General features: G+C 40.4%; 1 protein-coding gene across 1 annotated transcript in view; it reads right to left on the reverse strand.

Moving 5' to 3' along the window:
• alg2 (ALG2 alpha-1,3/1,6-mannosyltransferase) overlaps positions 1–18,765 on the reverse strand; it is a 78,089-nt gene that overhangs the window by 8,424 nt on the left and 50,900 nt on the right. The window contains exon 3 of the mRNA XM_030394531.1: positions 2,141–2,274. The gene's annotated coding sequence lies outside the window, so the exon portion shown is untranslated. The remainder of the gene's footprint in view (positions 1–2,140; positions 2,275–18,765) is intronic.

Raw genomic sequence — 18,765 nt, forward strand, 5'->3', positions numbered from 1 at the left:
GTGATATTTATCTTTTATTTTTGTATTCTGAAATAACATTTTGTGTTTGGGACATTTTGTGTTGGTTAAGCCCATTCGTTTAAAGAGAAAAGATGTTTCTCAACCATGTTTTCAGTGACAAGTGATGCAGTATTCTCACTTTCTCTAAACACAGCCAGGCTATTGAAAGTTGTCTTTTGCCAAAAGCAACAAAAACTGCATTCTGAATGGTTGTGCTTTTAGACAGAGCAGCAGGAATAACAGTAAGGAGAACCATAGAAACGTGTTGTTTCAGTGTGACTGACGGTTCATCGAATGCTATTGGTTTAAACACGTTCCAGCTACTTACAAGTATTTGACTGATGTCATGTTTTTATGGTCTCATCCATGTAACAGGATTACTCAGCACATGCACCTTATCTATATGAGTAAGGAGTCCTGACTTGTCTTTGTTGACTGGATGAAAGTGTCGACTTTTCAGTACCCATACCGCTTCAAAGGTTCAGAGGCATCAGCTTCCCCCGGGGTTTGTAATCACTACCCGAACTGAAGCTTTTTTTCTGCCGCTCTCAATAATTGCAGACAGGCAATATGAGTGACAGTGAACTGTGAATCTTTTCACACAAAATTCATTAAACAGCCACATCCCCCAAGCTCCACGAACTCTTCTCTCATTTGGAGTCCACCACCTGAAAACGGCAAGATCTTTGAAGCATTTTTTTTTTTGTTTTAATGTTTAATTTCAGCTTTATGTTTCAAATGTTTTTTATTATTTAACTATTCAAAACGCAAACAAAACAGGGTGATGACAAATATTATCCACTGCCTGCAGCCATCATATTGAAACTTTCTTCGCAAATATTTACAACATTTAATCTTCAACATAGCTGATAGCAATTTTCAGCTGAAAGCCTGCCAAGGTGTCCTTTTCTTAGTTTTTTAGTGTTTATTGTTGATGGGTTTTTTTGTTTGTTTTTTTTATCTCGAACAAGGAGGTTATGTTTTCACACAATTCCGACTGAAACTTGGAAGGAGGATGAATCTCAGCCCAGAATAGACCCCATTAACTTTTAGCTGATCCAAATAAAGGGACAGATCCAGGAATTGATTTCTTACTCTCTCTAACAATACGAATGGGGAGTTTTTCCACATTTTTATTAGTCTCTCAGGGAAAAATTCATGGATCTTGATGAAGAAAATCAGAAATCTTAAAAATCTTATTCAGGTTGCTGGTATCTATGAGTGAGAACAAAAAGGGACTGCTGGGATTTGACAGAGGTTTTTTGCACTCTTCTGAGTGTCATATTGCAGTCCTGGATTTTCAGGACTCGTTCTTTGTTTTTAGCTTTTAAGTTAACTGATATATGCAAAGATATAGAAAAACTATATGAAGCAAGTTGCTGCATTTCTGATTCATTCTTGTTGAAAATGAAAAGGTGCTGTCTTATTAACTGTTTGGCCAAGATGCGTGCGCATTGGTGGCTTCAGTGTTGAATGATGCTCTGAACCAACTGAAAAGACAGTAGTAGTTAAATCATTCTCTAAGACACTCAATTGAAACTGTTTCTCAGGGGCACAAACTGGCCTTAGAGTTGCGTTGATGGTAATCTGAAGGCTTATTTGCATATAAGGAAGATTGTGTGCATGTATCTACACGTGTCTGTTTCCCTTGTAAAAATAACTCAGAGACCCTAAATGTGCTTTGTGTGAATTTCCCCTCCAGGTGTTATTTGCTTTTTCCTGAGGGGGGCGCTGCAGACTATTTTCTGACTACACTGGCTCGGAGGACATCAAGATATAACTTTGTCTTCACTGAGGTAGACACGTGCTGTGTGTTGATTTATAACACTGTAGTGGATAACCATACTCAGTTCCCACAGTGTAATCATTCACCTGTTTGGTAATCGACTTCTCCATGTCAATCCTTTTTCAACATAACTGGAGCGGAATGAGAGCTTTGGATTTGATTAATTTAAATTAAGCTAAATAAGATTTTGATGTTCGGTATGTGAAGCTATGAGCTCTTGGCCGAGTGTTTTGTGGTTGTAGAGGTAGTTTTGGCCCAAACTGCATCACGGGGTCATCTGTGTTGAATATGAAACCACAAGCTGGCTAATCTCGCTGCGTGTGTGTGTGTGTGTGAGTGTGCGTGAGCTTGTACCTTGTGTTAAACGTAGCATTTGGATCCTGTTCATTAATTCATTCTGTTGCTATGGCTCTGCTTTCCCACAGGCTTCCAGTGTTCGTGGCAAACTCAGGCTCCTGCCACATCACTCTGTCCCTCTCGCCCCTGTCCTACACACACACACACAGAAAGAGAGAGAGAGAAAAACTAAGATACACTCACAAACTCCACGGCCCAATTCATGGTGGCACAACACGGCAGGAAGACAGAATAATTCAACATTACAATTAAATATGAAAGAGCCATGGCGGAGCGGTCCCTCATTGTTCAGGAGTCAGACTGGCAGCATGTGGAGCGCTGTGACCCTCTACTCTGCTGCAACCTGTAGTTCCAAACTCCTCCTGACACTGTCTATATAATTCAACTCAGTGTTTTTTAGATTTCCTTAATGCTGGGACAAGAGTCCTCAATCTTTTTGTTTTGGACAGGCACAGGAATTCATAATGCTCTTAAATCACTCTGTCAGCACTTAAATGTTTTCTGTTTACTTGAGAGCTCTAATTTGACAAACCTGCCCCGCTTAGTCTTGATGTTGGTTAGGTGATCACTGGATTTTATTCTTAATAATGGCAGTTTGACAAAAATGTGATCCTCAGACCAGTGGCAGACTCAGTATATTTGAGGAGCAGGGGCGAAAAAAACTATAAAGGGCACCACATGAATGCAGGGAAGGGAGAGAGTGGCACTTGACCACAGTTTGTCCACTGGAAGGGCAACCTAGAGGACATCATGTTTTATCTACCGCATGGACATCCAAGAGGGCACTTCTGGTGCGTTCTTTCAAACATGGTAGCACCAGGGGGGATATCAATCATTAAAGATCACTTTCCCACATAAAGACATCCAAAAAAATCTCTTGTGTGTTTCTGACAGGAGAAAAATAAGTATAATTATTACATTTAAATCCAATGAAATGTCGCTTATTCCTTCTCCCTCATTAAAAATTCCAGTAAAATAAGAATAGACAATAGATGTCTCCTGCTCCCCTGTAAAGTCAATTCTCAGTGTATGTGCACTGGAGGCTTCACGTTTCCACATCACACTGGACCAGGATTGGCTTACAAACTGTTTGTGATGTCACAAATCATGCTGGCTGCCCTGCCTCTTAAAATCGGATTTTCATTGAGCACAGGGATATGCACATACATCACCCTACACAGTGAAGCTCAAATATTCAACCGTAGCAGGAAGAAACACATATTTTTTGACGGTAGGGGGACTTTAGGTTGTGACAGTTTTTTTTTTTTTTTTTTTATGCACCTTACTGAAAAAGGTGTGTGTTTTCTTAATAATTAATTAGCAATCACTCGGTAGACACTATTCATACAAGGTGGTGAAGAGGAAGACTTTACTCATAGGTATGCACACAAGGTAGCATTAAAAAGCTCTAAAGGTCCAGAGTGTGAGATTTAAGATGATCTACTGTCAGAAATGGAATTTAAAGTAAACCCATTGTGCTCTTTTGTTATTCCTTTCCTTTAGTGTTTTATATAATGCTCTTGTGCATGTAAAAGGTCTTGAAAGTTAAACAGGTCAGAGTCCACAACAACTGAAGCTCCTCTCTCCCTCAGTAAAGCTGCTCCTGAAACGCCTCCTTAGTAGCCCTGCCTTTAATTCTGTGACTTTGTGACATCACAATTCCATATCATGTATCACATTTGCATAGTTTTCTTGTTTGGCACGTAAGAATTGATTTAGCACAGCTGCTCAGTTGTTGTTTTGGGTCAGGTGTGTGTGAGCTGACCAATCAGAGGAGACTGGGTTTTTGGAAGGTGGGCCTTAAAGAGACAGGAGCTAAAACGGAGCGTTTCAGACAGAGGGGAAATACAGAGCTGCAGGATTGGACAGAATGAGAAAACTGATGTTTTACGTGCATTTAAGCATGTAAACCTATTCTAGTAGCAGCTCAAAATGAAATTATGAACCTGAAAATGAGCATGATATGTCCCCTTTAAAATTCATAATTATTTTTTCTATTATTCTATTCCATTCTGTTTTCATTAGCTTAGAACGTGTCTTTGGCAGCAGGTCCTCTTTTACTGAGTCCACCATGTTGCACCACCGTGTTTCGACAGGAGCCCAGAATGGACAACCCAAACACTGACTCTACAGAAGGCCCTACACGTTTTAAGTACAGTATTTTGTCGGCTGCTGAGTCCTACAGGCTGCCACTATAAATAACCATTTAAGATTAAATACAACATTTATGGTCTACATTAACAGGAAACACTACTTTTCTTTCTTTAAACTGGATTTACAATTTACACCTTTCATCAAGGTGCTTGTTAAGTCACCCGACGAGCAAACTCTGTATCTCCGTTCTACATAAATCATCCTGAACATCCACATGAGAAGCAACGTTTGTCTCGTGGAAAGAAATAAAGAGATGAGTGAGTGAGCGAGGAGAGAGAAAGGAAAGAAGAGAAGCTTTCTTTAGTGCGCTTCCTCTCTGTGTCTTTTTCACCAGAAACCCATATCCTGTGAAGAAAACCACATGCTTTTACAAGGGATGGTCCCTTACATAAAGAGAGGTGTGCGCACGCATGTGCTCACACACACACACACGCACATGAGGAGACTTGTAAATAGGTCACATGTATTTTCTGTTCTACATAGCACATAGCTGCTGTGTGGTTTAACATAGAGGGGAAGATATAATGTTTAAGTTAGTCTTTCTTTCTCTCTCTGTCAATTAAATTTTTTTTCTCTCTCTCTCTCTGTCTATGTCACTCTCTCACTCATCCGTCACACTCATGTTTATGCCCAGAGACATTCCACCCTGCAGGTAAACACAGACGATCAGGATATCAGGTGCAGCAGAGGGCGTATGGTTTTGAGACTCAGAATATTCCTCCTTCAGATGAGTGTGAGCGGTCAGTCATGCAAACACTTGTGTATGTGGAGTATGTGTGTGTATCTTTGAACAGATCACATGGTTGGTAAAGCGTGGGATGAATGGACAGGCGAGTGGAATCGATCGACGTTCGCTGACCAAGTGAATCCTGAGGGATGTCCCAAAGAATGAGCAATGGTCAAGGGGAATTGGGGACACCTGCGACAGGATCTGCACTGTGATTCAAGGCCTCTTTCTTAAAAAGGACTTATGATCAGTTTTGATCTACAGTGTGACTTACTCAAACCATGTATAAGTAGTTTTATTTGGCTTTTCTTTTCAACCTACTATGTAGTCCACTGAACGATATGTGTAGCCTGGCTTCAATCTCATCTACCATCACTGTGATCTCATCTTCTATAAAGTCAGATTTCTCTTGTGATCTATCCATGCTGGCATCATTTAAGTGGAAATCACAAGGCAGTTGCTGTCAGTTAAAGTTGATATGAGATTTATAGATCACAGATTGGTAAATTACAAAAGCTATTCTCAGAACCTGCTTAAGCAAAGTTTTTAAGTTTGGTGTATTTTACGAATAGAACATGAGCACACCACCAGATTTAATGTTGTATCAATTCAAATATAAATCTAAAACCTTTTTTATGAATGATTGACTGATTTATTTTTAACATCTAAAAACAAATGAAAACAAGCATTAAAAAAAAAGCTTTCAAAAATAAGTCAAGAACCACTAAACGAAAACCAAAAGAAGGAAAACCCGTACAACAAACTCAATAATGACACTGAAAAAAACTATACACATGTTCAAAAAGTAGTAGAACAAAGACTGCTCTTATTTAATTCTATCTCCTTTCCACTGTCTCACCTCTCAACCAAGACCCTTATAAAAAAATATCATGCTCTTATTTATCTGACATATACTGTTTATACATATACTACACACACACACACGTGTATGTTTACGTATTCAGCAGCAATAAAACAATTGAAAAACAAAAATGAAAGTAAATAGACAGGTACATAGAATAAAGAATGCACTCACAGCAGCAAATATACTGTCTTACTTTTTCTTGGTAATGGTCCCTTTCAAAGTTTTACATAACTGACAATGTGTGCCAGGTGTTTAAATAATGTGTTGTTCATTGTGACGCCAAAGCTGACCATTTCATATACTTCTGTAAAGCTTGATCCATGGGGATATGCAATATATTTTTCCTTTTTAGTAAAAGTGCTTTTTCATAACTAATTTCTGTAGTTATACGCAGTATGTTTTATTTATTTTAATACATAATTTTACTTTGTCAATACATGTTGTATACTTGTTGCTGGTTTTAAGATATTTATGTCACGTTAATGTCTTTTAGCTCTCACTTCAAAAAGAACTATGCCACTTTCCTAAAAAGGACGCCATCAATAAATATTTGTTGATGTTATTATTATTACTTCTACCAGTACGTAAAAAAGAAACAAAGTATAGTAATTAAATAAATGTACAGCACATTGTTTTACTCTTACTTTCCACCTTGAAGCATTACATAATTGTTTTTTAAATGGAATGTGAGTTCATGCTGGTGCACTCGCTGTGATCACAAGACCAGTGATTAGTCAGGAGCATAGCAGCCAATTGGTGCAGCAGTCTGTTAATGGTCAGTGTTCAGTAGCAGAGGCTATGTGCTGAGAGGTGAGAGCTTGTTCACTGTAAAATAATCTGACTACATGTTCTGCCATCCAGACCACATGGTCGCTGCCATATAACTGCTTGTGGGTCAGTAGGGTCAGAGGGGGTTTGTGTGTGTGTGTGTGTGTGTGCCAGCCAGAGGCTCCCTGATCTTTCTGGACTTGGACCGTCCTTCAGACAGAAATAAGAGAGCCAGAGTTGGAGCCAAGGCTGAGTCTGCATCAATCAGTACCTCATCTCTCTCACACACTAATCCTCTGTGTGACAAACACTCACCTCGTGCTTCATGCATGAAAGATGAACAGTGTGAGGCCCGTTCACTCTGCAAAGTGAGGTACAACTGTAAATAGAAGTCTTATGTTTCTATTAAGTCCTGTGGCGTCTGTCTGTTGCACACTCCGCAGTTGTAATATGGTTTGCTGTAGTAAACCACAGATACATGTGTCCCATATCTAACTGTAGTATTGAAAATCATCTATTTACAATGTGTTAACTTTCAGATTAAATGATTTTTTTTTAAATGACTAAGATCTAGACCTGATTTTAAAGAAAGACATCATAGAAAACATCTTAATCCTGATAATTTTCATAGAATTTCATCACTAGGAGCAATTCTTGGTACTGGGAATCTTTATGAATGCGGCCTCCAGAGAGTATACAGGGAAAACTGACTTGAGCCCGCAGGGTTATACTGTAGGTCCCCAGATGTCACTCAGAGACCATAACATTAGCCTACATTTCTATACATACAAGGGACTAATAAAGAGCAATGCATATGTGCTTCTTTCAGAGAAAATTGGAATCGCCAGGATCAGATCCTACTGTCATTTGTTGGATATTCTCACGAGTGTAAAGCCATATTTTCTAGGCAACAAATTCAAATTTCTCACCATCTTTAATCACAGGGAGCCATGACGACACGTTTAGTGGTTATGCACAAGCAGCTGACTGTTGTGAATTTCCTACACACACAAACACACAGACAAAGGAAAGACCAGAAGAAAGGAAGAGCGCATGACTCTGTAGTTCAAATTGATGTCATATGTCCACAGTTCACATATATGCCAGAATATGGAAGAGAGCTCATCAGGATTATTGTTGGCAAGATATCATATTTTTAACTCCACTACTTTTGAATATACAACTTCTGCATGTTTCTATGAAGCTTATAAGCATAGATACAGCTGCCAGTTTATCTGGTACACTCAATGAAAACAAATGCAGTCGAGCAGTTCTGCAATGAACTTCATGAGTGATCTGCCTTTGTTTTAGCAGTGTGATTCAGATCCACATTCATGTGGTGACATGGAGAGGAGGGAGGATTGCTAACTGCAAAACAGACAGGAAGTTAGCTAAATCAACGACAACAGCAGCTTCAATAAGGGAAGAACCTCCTTAGACACAAGCTAGCCATGCTGTAATTGGATGTACTAATATGGTTGCAACTAGGTGTTTCTAGCTTGGACAACAGATCTCATCACCACAAATACACTTTGTAACTAAATTAACACAAATAACTTCTAATGTAAGGTAAGGTAAATCTAGAAAAACTGTTTGGCAGCATAAGCCGTAACAGGGAGTGCTAGTATGTAGCTTTCCCAGTTCCGCCATTGCCAGTTGCCAGGGGAGACGGGGCTGCCTCTTTCTGGAGTTCTCTGTCCTGATTGGATAAATTGGCAGGGATACCAGAACAAGTTGGAGTACAGAGCTACATTACTGTTGGAGTACAGAGCTATTCAGCACTTATTTTAATGAGAAAATAACACTTGTAGCAGCTTTAAAGGTTATGTTCTCTTAGTCACCTTGTTGTTGTCAGACACAAACAGCTTTGTTTGGTGGTTTCCACTGTGCTGGCAATCACTGTCATGTCTGTTCTATATATTGGATTGACAGAACAAACATCATTATGATCGATTATCTTTTAATAAGGTGCATAAATGTGACCAAAGACAATAAAATTCACACCATGTCTACCCAAACATTTCCCTTTTTTGTAGAATTTTCATTTAGAGCATATTAACAAATAACAATAAAGTTCAATAAATAACAAATATATACAATCATGTGTTCAGACGGGACACTAGAGGCATGAAGAACTATAAATATATCACAAAGGACAAATAGAAAAGAAATGTAACAGACAAAAAACTGACAAATGAGACTAAGAGTTGTTTAAAAATAGGCAGACCAGTCAACTGAGAATGGAAAATGAGATCTTAAAGAAGCATCTAAAAGCACAAAGGAAAGAAGAAAAATACACAGAGAGTTGGAAGAAGAGTGTGGAACAAAGAGAGAACAAGAAACAAAAGGTGCTGGAGAGAGATATGAATAACTACAGGAAGATGGAAACAAGTGGAGACAGTCGATGGTGGGAGAACACCAAAAGAAATTGAAGAGGTCTGTAGTGATATGCATAGAATTTAAAAGAATGGAACAATGTGGAGGCTCAACTGAAGACAGAGATGAGAGATGAATCAAACTTTGAAGGAGCGGGAGAGGAAACCAAAAAAAACACAATTCTTCCTTTTATAAGAGAAGACAGCAAGCGCACAAGACAACAAGTGGCTCAGCCTCACCGCAGGGGATAAGAATATATCACATTATGACGAAGAACAAAGTCTGGAATGGGTGTGTACGTGTGTGTGTGTGTGTGTGTGTGTGTGTGTGTGTTTGAATGGGGGGTGGGGGGGTTACAATGCGAGAAGGAGAATCTTGTGTTGGTCTCTGTGGCCTTTTCACACACACCCCCACCCATCAGCAGCAAGGGGACGACAGGCCTGGTGATACCCCGTGTGACTGCCCCAAGCATGCAGGGCCAACTGGACTGTGATGTCATAAGCATGTGTCCCTCACAGTCCTCACCTACTCTACCCTTACATCCCACCTCCCACCTCACTTAGTGCCAGCTTGCAGCAGAGCGGATCAGACTGGACCGTCAGGGACACGCTGGCCACGGCTGGACTCAGTTAGGGGAGCAGGGAGTGACACCGCTGGGCTGAGTGTCTCAGGTGTCAGCCTTGCGCTTTCTAATATTAAAGACACTTGGCCTGTGTGTGTCTGTGTGTGTGTGTGTGTGTGTGCCAATGTGTTTGTAAGTGTGTTGTTTATGTGCAGTGTATTTTTAGGCGACTGTATTTTCCACTCCTTGTGCAGAGCTCCAGGGCAGCAGCAGAGGAGGGGGGGTAGTACATTCAACTTGGGGATCACCAAGCACCAACATTTTTCTAATCAGAATATATTGTTGCAGCCTGGGAGACACTCGGAGCATGTTTTCAGTCTATTTCATCACGATTCTTTGCAAATAGTTGTGACATATTTGTGACATAGCTTTTGCATTGGACAATTCAGGGATCGCTTGCTTTCAGTGAGTCAAACATTTTACATCAGAGTCCACATCAGTGGCAGAAATAATCCAAACAATGACGTACACAGTCTCTCTTTCTTCTTTGAGCCAGATTTATCATTTTCTTGGCTCGTTCATCATGAACTGGAATTTCTTGACTGAGATATCATCCTGGCAGATTATTTTTTTCTAACAGGGTCTCGGGTCTAACTGTTATTACTTTATATCAAATGTAATAACATGTTATGCTGATTTATTTACAACATTTTACAAAATGCAAACATATATTCACAGTATCTCAAATATGGGAAACTGTAAAATAAATGATGGTCACAGTTCTCTTGTTATGTGTTTTATATATGACAGTTCTGGGCTTACTGACTTTCACTGAGTCAAACATTCATTTACATTTAAGCCCACATTAGTTGCAGAAATAGCCTCTTTTCTCGATCATGCTATATCTAATACTTCCTACATTGCATGAAAAAACTAAAACAATATTCTGAGATCAATATTCTGAATGTGAAAAGGCAATACAAGGTGTAATCTTGGCACAGAGCATCTCCTGCAGAAGAGCTGAATGGGATGAAACAAATGTGTTTTTTATTGACAGGTTTATGATTTTGAATGTCACTGTGCGTGCATGTGCGTGCCTGCGTGTGTGTGTGTGTGTGTACATATTACAGATGCGTGGATTGGGTAGGGCAGATGGGAGTTTTTTGTCCATTGTTTATTACAAGATGCCTCATTAAGGAATGTCAACAATCACAATCTCTCTCTCTCTCTCTCTCTCTCTCTCTCTCTCTCTCTATCTCTGTCTTTATCTCTTTCTTCCTCTCTTTCTTTTTCTCTTTCTTTCATTTTTTGTTGATTCTGGAGGACAAGAGTGAAATAAAGTGAACTTTGTTTTGTCTTCTTCTTTCTTTAGACTGTGAGACTAGAATATATAATAGTTTTATGATTTATCCATAAATCTATAAGTCAGAATTCAACCCATTGACAGCCATAAAGAATGACAAAAAATATTATATAATAATATTTTTTCTGATGGTCTGGTCATATATAGGCATCAGCATTAAAGGTGCAACATGTAAGAATTGGAAACCTGGTCAGGTAGCATTAGGTGGGTTTATCAGAGCTTTCTCTTGGACGACAGTCACCTGCTGTATCTGGAATCGACTCTAATAAGAATGGTGACAGTAAAACAATCAAATTTGCAGGCCTTAAAACCAAAAAAGTGTGCTAGAAGTTACTAAAAGGGGTGGGAAACAGCAGAGCAGAGATATTATTCTCTGAAATTTGATCAGTTGTGATTATAAAAATATTCTAATGATTAATCGGTCAAAAGGCAATCTTTCCTTATCAATAAATATCATTGTTGTGTCTATGAACGTAATATCTTTCCTCACTTGGACAATTATTGATGCAATTGTTCATAACATGAATTGAATAAAATATTAGGTGATCATTTTATAACATTATAACTTGTGATGTAAAACCTCCTTTTCACAACAACAGCTTCTTCCAGCCTACCTCACTTGCCTGTAGTGGCTGCCTGATTTGCATATAGTTCATGTTCTTTAAGGTCTATGGCATGTTCATTCCGTCTTAACAGGTCTGTCAGGGCAGGTTACTGCATGTGCTCTGCGTGTTTTTAGCAGGTTAAGGGGCATTAAGCAATCTTATAGGCCACCTGTCGTGTTCATACTTTGGGTGTCGGAGTCGCACCTTGCTGGCCCATAGTAAGAATGCTGGTTTAAGGCACTTATGCATTAGCTTGACTCACTACTGTTTTCATAGTCAAGGATCAATGCAATCCTATTGGTTTTTCCTTTACAAACATCTCACACCGCAAACATACAAACTGTTACTGTACTAGTAGCTACCTTTACAAGTTATAGCGAAATAGCCAGCGTTAGTATAAACAGCTGTTGACAGCCTACCAGAGAAGACATGTTGTTCAGCATCAAACTTAATCCCTTTACATGTCAAGATCTGTCTCCGGGTCTGGAAATCAACATTATAAACTCTTATTTTACAGATACTTCTATCACTTCTTTTTTCTTTGGCGCTGGATGGGGTTTCTTACTGGTCAAGGTTGAGGTTAGAATATGCTTACTGTCACCTCTTGGGGTAAAAAGTGGTATTATAAGACTGGACAGGCAAAGGCTAGCTAGTTAGCATGCTAACTTCAGTAGATAATGCTGTACTAAGACAACATGTATATGTCTTTGACAGAATGTAAATACTTTTGCAAATACATTTTTTTCACAGTCCGTTGATAGTTGTAGTTTTTAATGTTTTAGACTAAAAATCTTACATTCATCTACTACTTACTACATACTACTTACTACATACTTACATCTCCATTTAAGTGTTACGGGAGTGAGAAGACATTGTGTGAATTGGTTTCTCGCACAGAACAAGCCCCCAGCTCTGAATACAAAACCCAGCAACAGAGCTCTGTTTGGATTTTACAGCTGCTGGGATGCACAGCGTGTTTATCTTTTTTTTCAAACTATGCTTTAATTCACAATTCTCTCAGCCAGTGAATTGCTGTGTCCCAACAGGAAGCAGCCACAGACTTGACTTACTCATCCTCCAGAACTGGTCCCCGAATGAGCACATACTATACTGTACTTAAGGGATGTCGGCTCATCTGTCTCTCTTTCACGTACTTACGTGCTGCAGGTCTGAGCAGGGAATTCCCTCATAATGTTCAATTGTAAATCAGGATAAGTGTTTAGAGGGGCTTGTGTGCATTTGTCCATGAGTGTTGGTGCATGTGTGTGTTAACATGTCAAGCCCCAGGAAACAGAGGGGATAATAACATAATGACAGTCCTCTAGTAATAATTCGCCAGTGGCCTTGGGGTAAGGTGTGTGTTTGTCTCTGCTTTCTCAGCCTTTTTCACCTCCCTCCCTTTCTTGCATGTGTGCAGCATCCATATCTTTTCCAGTACAGCACTGCAGCATAAGTCATTATAATTAAGTCCTTCAATCAAATATATAAGTAGAGTTGCATGTGTTCTCAGAGAAGTGCGGGTGAATACTGCAATAATGCATAAGTGAGCATAAGGGTCACAAGATCATTTAGAAGGGTCACGTGGGGGTTAACATAACAGTTAAGAGCAGAAATCTCTGGGAAAAAAATAGTAATACATTGGAAAGCGCCTATCAAAGCAAGGAAAACTCAAAACAAATAAAGGGCAGCATATAACCAGACTAACCGCTAACTGCTGATAACAGTAGCCGTCGTTAGCTAGTTAGCTCAGTTAGCTTTGCAGTTAGTTGTCCAGACTGGGAGCTTGCATTACAAGACAGCGCAGACTTGGGCTAACTGGTTTCAAATTAAATCAAACCAATCTTTATTTGTATGGCGCTTTTCATACAGAAAAGTAGCTCAAAGTGCCTTACAGAGATTAAAAACGACAACAGAAAAAAAGAAACAGCAAATAAAATCAAGAGAAGAAAATTAAAAGAACTCAACCCTCCCACCCCCACAGACATGCACAAAGACATACACACTCATACACACACTCACACACACATACGCATGCAGACACACACATACTCACACCCACACATACACTAGCTGTCACTAAAGAAACAAGGCTGGGCAGCAAGACCTGAGGCACGGAGGAAGCTACCTTTGGGGGGCCAACCACACTGAGAGAGATCACGGTCCAAGGCCGCAGGGAGCGCCGCCACAGAGACCACCCCAACCCGGGCAGACAGGACGCCCCACACCAAGGTGCAGAGCCCTCCAGCCACCCGGGCTGAAACCGCCCATGGGACAGCACCCCCAGCGGCGAACCAGAGACAACTCCCAGTCTGGCAGACCCCCATGAGGAAACACTGTTTGCATGCTAACTTAAGCTGACATCTCTTTAACGCATACATGTCTGTGACGTGACATCAGAACGGTTATTTTTTCGCATTCTGAAATCAAATACTTACATACCGCACCTTTAATATCTAAAGTGAAACTCTCGCCAAAAAGCAACCAAGGCTTTATTTGTGATTGAATATGAGTCAAACCTTCGTGTAAAAGCATAATTGCGACGAAAGAGTCACTTTTAGGATTAACCGTAGTTTCGTTTTCGGGCAAGCTAATTTTCAATGGAGTGCAGGGGCACTTCTACGCTGGCATCAAGATCGCTATTTTTAAAACACAAAGAAGGCTCGACACAACATGAAACTTTGCTCGTAGTATCACCAGGGTCTGTACACATGAACACGAGCATTGAGAACATTGTTTGTGTTCGCAGAGTTTACTAAAGAGAAAGTTTTTGGACAACTCATATTAGCAGTAGCATCTCCGGCACGCCGTCGTCTTGGCAGACAAAAAGTGTCGATCCCCGAGTGCGACCTAACAGGAAGGCTTGAGGAGCGGTCCACCATTACTCTCCTGCCTGTAAGGTCGCACTCGTGGATCAACACTTTTTGTCTGCCATGACGGCGAACGTGAGTAGTCCAAAAATCTAAAAAGTGTATAAGTGCCACTGCACTCCATTGAAAATTAGCTTGCCCGAAAACGAAACTACGGTTAATCCTAAAAGTGACTCTTTTGTCGCAATTATGCTTTTACACAAAGGTTTGATTCATATTCAATCACAAACAAAGCCTTGGTTGTTTTCTTCTGAGAGTTTCACTTTAAGGATGCATTGTATTTTAAAAGCTTACAATATATTTTGTTATCAAAAAAACTCATGTTAAGTATGAGTGCCTCAGAAATGTACCTAAGAACAGTACTTGAGCAAACGTACATAATTACTTTTCACCACTGGCTTCTACCTCCTCTGTATCCTTTCACCTTGCCCGCTCTGGGCTCCTTCCTCTCCCTGATGTTCACCAGCCGCTTGCATGAATAACTTGATGAGCAGAAGAGCAGGTAAAACAAAGATACAATCTGCTGGGGGGAGAAAAATGCAAACTTGCAGATTTTTCTCACACAGATTTGTCACAGTGAATGCCTGATGAATGGGGACAGACAGCAAACATGAGTAAACATGACATCGGGAGCGTGTGTGTGTGTTTGCTTCGAGCATTGGACTTTAGTTGCGTCTTTATGCATTATTGAGATGCGGAGAAACACAAAGAAACACAAGAGCTTGTCTTGTTTAGCAGGGAAATTGTTATTCTTTTATGAGGGTGTTTCATATTGATGACTCTGTTGTGAGTCAGTGATTTGTAGCCAAACGGAAACAACTTTGATTCAGCTCCACGTTTTGTTAACTTAATCGTGACCTTTTGGATACTTTCATTTGAAATGTTTTCATCGTTAGACAGATTAGACTGGATTAGTCACAGATTTACAAGGTTGTGCACAAATATGCACACATGCAAGTGTGTGTTTGTGCGTGGCTCTGAGGAGTGGCTGATCCAGGTTGTCATTGGATGTCACGTCTAATATCGTCACATGGCCACTGGAGCTCTATTATTCATGAGATCAATGCTGAGACTCAACCAGCCCCGATACAGGAGAACCTTTCGCCCCTGAGGCTCTTCCCTCTGTCGCTCTATCCTTCCTCCTCAACGTTTCTCAGAAGATTATTTTCCCTTCGCACATCGCTTCTTTGCTGAGATTGAGTTGTGAACATGAAAAGTGAGAGTGTTCACCTCAAGGGATGATAGCCGGTGAGAGACAGTGGGGGTGAGACACCCAACAGTGACCAGGGATGTGTGAACTTGTGCTACATGTCCCACAGTTCATACGCTATAACTCTTGTTCCCTCATTCACTTTACCCTGCATGATAAACACCAAAGTAGACTACTATATATTCTTTGATTTCAGTGTGATAATCTTTGACGGCACATATAAATCAGATTATTTTTTATACCTGCTCAAACTGCACTGAATAGAACCAAACATTAATAATTCATAATACTACTTACATTAGCTGCTGCATCTCCTGCGCGTCGCCGTCATTACAGGCAAAAAGTGTTGATCCCCGAGTGCGACCTGACAGGCAGGAGAGTAATGGTGAACCGCTCCTCAAGCGTGCCTGTCAGGTCGCACTCAGGGATCGACACTTTTTGTCTGGCATGACGGCGACACGCAGGAGGTGCAGCAGCTAACGTGAGTAGTTCAAAAACCTTCTTTTTCATAAACTCTGCGTACACAAACAATGTTCTCAATGCTCGTGTTCATGAGTAGAGACCCTGGTGATGCTATGAGCAAAGTTTCATGTTGTGTCGAGCCTTCTTAGTGTTCTAAAAATAGCGATTTTGATGCTAGCGTGTCTTGCCCCATGCTCTCCCGTTCAAAATTAACGTGCCCAAAACCGAAACTACGTTAATCTTTAAAGTGCCTCTTTCGTCGTAATTATGCTTTTACACGTTTGACTCATATTCAATCCCAAATAAAGCCTTGGTTGCTTTTTGGCGAGAGTTTCGCTTTAATGCCCAAGAAGCACCTGTAAACAATGAAGCAAAGACAACTTTCAGTTTTACAGATTTACTGCATTGTTCATCCAAGGCACATGCAGTGGTGCCCCTTCCTCTTTAACTAAATCCGACCTACACCAAAGAAATAAGTATTGAAAGCCAAGGCACTAGGCTTCATCATGTCGCCTGAAATGAACAGACATACCCATCTTGCACTATTTTAAAGAAGTGGAATGCTGCACAAGAGAGCAATGCTTATATTTCATTCATTTAAATGTTCAGCAACATTGAATGCTTTTGAAAACTGTGACCCACTCACTGACCATTGTTAGTGGTCTAATTGACTGTCTCTTGCACACCTGACGCCAGAGAACATTGAGCCCTACCTTGCTCGTGCAATTCTTAAGTCTCTAAGGTTTGGTTTTAACGAGGGATGCCCTGATCATGTTTTTTTAATCATCTATCACTGATCTCCATCATTAATGAGCCATATCAGTTGATCCAATCTTTTTACTGACAGTTTTTGTATAGCTTCAGCCTTTAAAAAACTGCTGCCCGGTGCAAATTTACATAAGCAGTTAACAAGTAGCTCAGCTGATGTTAGCAAACAGTCCAGATTGTGAACTTAAATTTAAACCCTGCTTAAAATGTGACACTGGACATGTCTGGATACACACATTTAACAAATACAATCAATCTATATAGAGATCTGTGAAAAAAAGCAGCTTTCCATTGATGTGAACATCAATGTGCAAGTTAGTGTGTATGTATGTTATGTTGACAGTCCGTTTGCTTAAGTCAGCTGGGTGGAAACAGTGGTTTGCAGCATGCTCTGCTAAGAAATGACTCACGTGTCAATTATTTTTGTAATCGGCAACTATTTCGCTATTTTGAATTCGCTAATCTCATATTTACTGTATACTGAAGATCGGATGATTTTGATTGATGGCTGATCTATTGGGGCTTCCTAAGTGATACAATTCCAAACCAAATTTTAGTCAAGGCACTACCCTGGAATGCTGGAAAAAGCAATCTGAAATCTCTAAAATCATTTAGTGTACACCACTACTGGTGCACTACTGCTTAAGCTCAGATTCAGAAAAAAAAAAAACAATATTGGGGTACACTGATAAATGATTTACAGTGCAACAAGTAAAAGTCACACAAATCTAAAAAAGATAGTAAAGGTCTTTCTAAAAACAAAAAGAAAGAACAATGTGACATATTAGAGTCAATCCTGATTACTCGTCCACAAGTCCTCCAACACTCATCATGCAGCAATTCAACCCACACACACTCAAACATGCACAATTGTATTCTTCCATGTGGAAAACATGACTGTTGTGCCAGGCTGGAGCAACAGGGAAGGAGGGAGTATCCATGCATGCTGCTTGATGCCTCCCAGGTCCATCAAATATGCACTTTTTTACAGAATCACTGTACATAAAGGACAACACGCACACACTGAACACATGAACAAAAGACTCACGCCAACAGTCACCTCTTTTACAAAAATGAGAATCTGTGAGCTCAACTCAGTTTCTTACACACAAGCACAGGGATGGTTATAGGCCTTTGTCACAGCAGACGTTTCGACTGGTCACAGTGGGAAAAGCACAAGTGTTACTAACATGATGGCTCAGGTCAGTTCGAGTGTTCGAGTGAGCCAACAAAACCAGGACCCTGAAACTGAAGCAGCTGAATAGAATTCAACCATCATTAATCCATCATTATTTTTACCATGATGGACACGCATAACACAGCACAAACGCTTTTCCTAAAATGGTAAAATACAAATGTTAGCACCTTTAAAACAGTCCCTGTTCTTCTTATGTGTCCCGCCAAACCTGTTTCATAGCAACTCATAAATATTTTCAACTCCAGTACCCATAATGCCCAAAAGTCACCCCTAATAACTACAACTCAAAAGGCCCTGGGAACTACAACTTCCACAGAGAGACATCGACGTGTCAGTCCTCTCAGCTGTGACGTCTCTGCAGCGGTGCGTTTGCGCTGGTCTGAGCAGCCTTTGCGTGGACGCCTGGACACTGATGTCAGCACTCGGGCTGCGGCTGTGGTCAGTGAAGTCGCGGTTTGAGGTTTGGGACCGTGTTGAGCTGCAGCAGCTGGAATAGACTCCCGAGGGAGAGCTGGGAAAGTGGCCACAAGTCCTCAAAGGACTCCGGGAAGAGACAGAGAGAGGGGACGACCCTGACTACAGCCTGTTATTAGCGGATGTATTGTGATGCTCTTTCTGTGTGCCTCATTGTTTTACGTAATCACTAAAATCATCTTGTGTCAGTGAGACTGCGTGTGTGTGTGTGTGGTATTGTGCA

Source organism: Sparus aurata, chromosome 17 (assembly GCF_900880675.1).
Source record: "Sparus aurata chromosome 17, fSpaAur1.1, whole genome shotgun sequence".
Lineage (NCBI taxonomy): Eukaryota > Metazoa > Chordata > Actinopteri > Spariformes > Sparidae > Sparus > Sparus aurata.